This window comes from Berghia stephanieae, chromosome 6 (assembly GCF_034508935.2).
Source record: "Berghia stephanieae isolate SIO BIC M18660-M18661 chromosome 6, UCSD_Bste_1.3, whole genome shotgun sequence".
Lineage (NCBI taxonomy): Eukaryota > Metazoa > Mollusca > Gastropoda > Nudibranchia > Aeolidiidae > Berghia > Berghia stephanieae.
Window position 1 is genome coordinate 48858082 of NC_088365.1, and position 5000 is coordinate 48863081.

Below are 5000 nucleotides of genomic sequence, written 5' to 3' on the forward strand. Positions count from 1 at the left end.
TCATCATCACTACCACTACTACAATCACCACAACCACATCGTCATCACTACCACTACCACTACTACTGCAACCACCACCACCATATCATCATCATTACCACTACTACCACAACCACCACCACCACTACTACTACAACCACCACCACATCACTACCTCAACTACTACAACCACCACCACAATAGCATCACTACCACTACTACTACAACCACCACAACCACATCGTCATCACGACCACTACTACTACAACCACCACCATATCATTACCATTACCACTACTACTACAACCACCACTACCACCATATCATTACCATTACAACTACTACTACAACCACCACAACCACATCGTCATCACTACCACTACTACTGCAACCACGACTACCACCATATCATCACCATTACAACTACTACTACAACCACCACAACCACATCATCATCACTACCACTACTACTACAACCACCACCACATCATCATCACTACCACTACTACTACTGCAACCACCACCACCATATCATCATCATTGAATTTTTTTTTTTTTAATTGAGCTTTATATAGTGCAATATCTACTAAATGTGCTCAAAGCGCTTTACAAGGGGTCCCTGGTCAACATTTAACATGTAGGACGGGACATGACGCCTGTTAGGCGATATTACAAATTTTCGGACAAAGACAACTCTGTTAACGGCCAGGTACTCATTTTACACCTGAGTACGGTGAGAGAATGTGAGTAAAGAGCCTTTTCCAAGGACTCAACTATGCGCCGAGCGCGAGGCTCGAACCCAGGACCTTCCGATCCGGAAGCGAGTGTCATACTACTAGACCACATAGCCGCATCATTACCACTACTACTACAAACACCACCACCACATCATCATCACGACCACTACTACTACAACCACCACCACCACCATATCATTACCATTACCACTACTACTACTACAACTACAATCATCACCACCACCACATCATCATCACTATTACTACTACAACTACAACCACCACCAACACCACATCACCTCACTAACACTCAGTACTACAATCACTACCATTAGGTTTTGGAGCTTTACTTCATTTGAAATAAGGAAACTTCGGAATTGTATTTGGCATTGTGTTTATATATCATAATATAATTCTAATCAGTTATCTATTTAGAACTAGATACTATACAATATGTATGCCAAATACCACCCCAATTCCCCTTTCTTGTGTGCGGGAATTCCTCTTTCGGCATTGAAATTGAGTGTGAGAGAGTCATCACTACACACATAAACAACAGAAACAATTTAAAAACAAGACTATGACACGCAACCACTCACACACGAGGCTATACTATTTATCCTTTTCTGTATATAGAATAGGACAAGACAAACAATAGCTTGACTCTCGCTACACTTCGCATTGATGTTTGTCGTCTCACGTTCAACTCTCGGTCGACCTGTCAATATTCCTTTTTGCCTCGGACGTAATCATTAATAGAATGTTGTGTGGTTTTGACCGTGAAGAAAACCTTAAGAAGTCACATTTATATCATTTTAGAGAGATCGTTTTGAATAATTTTGAGTTAAACGAGCGAGCAGCAACTTGTTTTCATGAACGGCCGATCAGCGCTTGTTTACTATAGTAACGCGATTCCCAGCCAACATCAAAATGGCGGATATTTTTCTCATCGAGGCCGCTGGTTGGTTAGCCAATAAGAGCACCGTACGGTTTCCATTGGGTAAATTCCTTGGGTTTTTGTTGGGTTTTCTTTTTTTTTTTCACTTTTTTATGTTATTTTTAAAGAGAATTATTACTCATATATTCATATTATATCTTACCATTTATTTTTCAATTAATTTTTTATCATCCTCACCACCATCAGCATCATTATCACCACCACCTTCACTACCATCATCATCATCATCATCATCATCATCATCATCATCATCATCATCATCATCATCATCATCATATGATATGGTATAAGTCCAGATTTATGTAGGCTTTTACAGCCTTTTACCTGCTGTTGTGCATTCGTGAAAGTTTTTAATTCACGTCTCTCAAAACTGGGCATGCCACATAGTGGAAGGAGGTGTCTGAATTAAACTCTAAAAACAGTATTTTCCTGTTTCACAGTGAGCGTCGAGACGGCACTTGAATGCCTGCAATGAAGGGGCGTCGACAACTGTTGCAGGCAAGCGGTTCCATTTGTCGACTACCCGAACTGATGAGAAGTTCTGCCTAAGGTTTAGAGAACACCTTTCCTTGGAGAGTTTGAATCTATGTCCTCTGGTGGTGCTGGTGGAATCAATATTGAGAAGACTCATGTTTACAGAGTATAGATTATGCGTGTATTTGAACACTTCGATAAGGTCTCCTCTATCTCTCCTATACTGCATGCTCGGTATTCGTATCTTTTTCAGTCTTTCTGTGTATTCTAGATCTTGGAATCCAGGAATAACCCTAGTTGCGCGCCTTAGAACACTTTCTATGGGGTCTTTGTCATCATCATCATCATCATCATCATCATCATCATCATCATCATCATCATCATCATCATCATCATCATCATCACGGTCATCATTGATGGTGTCCTGGTGCGGCTATGTGGTCTAGTGGTATGACACTCGCTTTCGGATCGGAAGGTTCTGGTTCGAGCCTTGCGCTCGTCGCATAGTTGAGTCCTTGGAAAAGGCTCTTACTCACATTCTCTCACCGTACTCAGGTGTAAAATGAGTACTGGCCGTTGACAGCGTTGTCTTTGTCCGAAAACTTGTAATATCGCCTAACAGGCGGCATGTCCCGTCCGACATGTTAAATGTTGCTGTTGACCAGGGACCCCTTGTAAAGCGCTTTGAGCACATTTAGTAGATATTGCGCTATATAAAGCTCAATTTTTAATTTATGACTCAACTCGTGAAAACAGCAACGCATGAAAAGGGAAACACATTAGACCTTCGATCAAAGATCATCCGGAATCAATCGGTTGATGACAACCCACCTCGTTAATTTTGTACTCAATGTAGAAAAACCTAACCGTGAAAGAGGACAACTTGAATACCGAAAATTGAAGAACATTGCCTTGGCTGATTTTAGACAAGACATAGAAAGTAAAGACTTGATATCTCTTGTAGAGCAGTAATCAACCATCGACGATTTTTAAAAATGTCCGCGTGGAAAAAGTCCATGTTTGAAATACTCGACCACCATGCTCCTACACAAATTAAACAAACAACAGTTCGGTTTAACACAGCGTGATTCTCCGCCAAAATATCTGACGTGGAAAGGAAAAGAAGGAACGCTGAAGCAAAATGGAGAAAGACCAAACTGACAATCGACAAAGGGCTGTACACAGCAGCAAAATCTGCAACTAACAAAGCCATCATAGAAGCAAAAATGACATATTATATTATAAGGAAAACGGTAACTGAAAACAAAGAAATGGCAAACAACTCTGGAAAATAGTAAACAGACTAACAAAATCCGAGTCATCATCATCCATATTACGTACCTGAACATTCTGATAAAAATGAGTTAGCAGTTAGAAAGATTTGGTGAGTTTGTATTTTTTTTTTCAGCAAAATATTTCAAAAACACACGATGAGCTAGACGATGAGCTTGACGAAGGAAACGTTACAAAAAAACACCCGTCTGTGGAACCAACATTTGCAAATGGATTATGCCGACTGAGGAAGTGTAAGGAACACAGAAACGAGTCGTCTCGGCAAAAAAATGTGAGTGAAAATTTACATTATATATTAGCTCTAACCACCATTATCGAGCACTTTCGTACCTACAAGTACCCACCAACACTCATAAATATATATATATATATATATATATATATATATATATATATATATATATATATATATATATATATATATATATATATATATAGCCATATAGGAAGTGGTTATTCAGTATCAGATACTGAATAGTGCTTTGCCACTATTCAGTATCCATAAGGAACCTCTTTTTCATAGAGAGAGTGAAAAGTGCGACAATCTCGGTTGAATGGAAATAAACTGTTGACCTACTTCCAGATTGAACACATGCACTGACAGCCCGAATCAAAGCTGTAAAAATATTTTGATCGTAATTTTTTTTAAATTTCTGCTTTCATGCAATTAACATAGTTCAAAATATCAAAATAAGAGTGGCATTCAAATCTATTTTTAAATGTCTAAATAGACATGATTAAATGTCACTAAGAGTTCAGTGACACTATGGCTTGGTGGATATAAGCTGTTTGACTCTGAGTTTAAGGTTCGAGAGTTCAAATCCCGGTAGGGGTAACTTGTTTTTTTTTTTCCCCATTATTTTTTTAATTCCTTCTGTCTATTGATATTTTTTAAACTTTTGTTTTTATAATTTTATTTGCTTGTAATATACTTTAATGTTGATATTATACTATTGTACTTTTATTATTATTATTATTATTATTATTATTATTATTATTATTATTATTATTATTATTATTATTATTATTATTATTATTATTATTATTATTTCTACTTACTTACTATTATTATTATTGTTGTTGTAATCGTCATCATCACTATTATGATTATGATGATTATTTTTTTTTTAATCAAGTAGTTGGAGTGATTTAATCAGTTATCGATTTATTACGAATATCCTTTATGTGTTATCATCTCGTTGTTGTTTTTCATTATTGTGCTCTTCTATTGTTCATTATTTTTTAAAATCTTGCTTTTTTTCTGTTTGTCTCATTTGTTGGTGTTGTTGTTGTTGTTGTTGTTGTTGTTCTTGTTGTTTGTTTGTTTGTTTGTTTGTTTGTTTTGTCATCTAAGGCAAACCCGATTCATTATAAATATGTGGGCAGACTTTCTGCCATTATTAATTGAGCGATGTACTTCCGTGAATTAATTGCCGTACTACATTAAAGTTTACGTGATAATAATAATAATAATAATAATAATAATAATAATAATAATAATAATAATAATAATAATAATAATAATAATAATAATAATAATAATAATAATAATAATAATA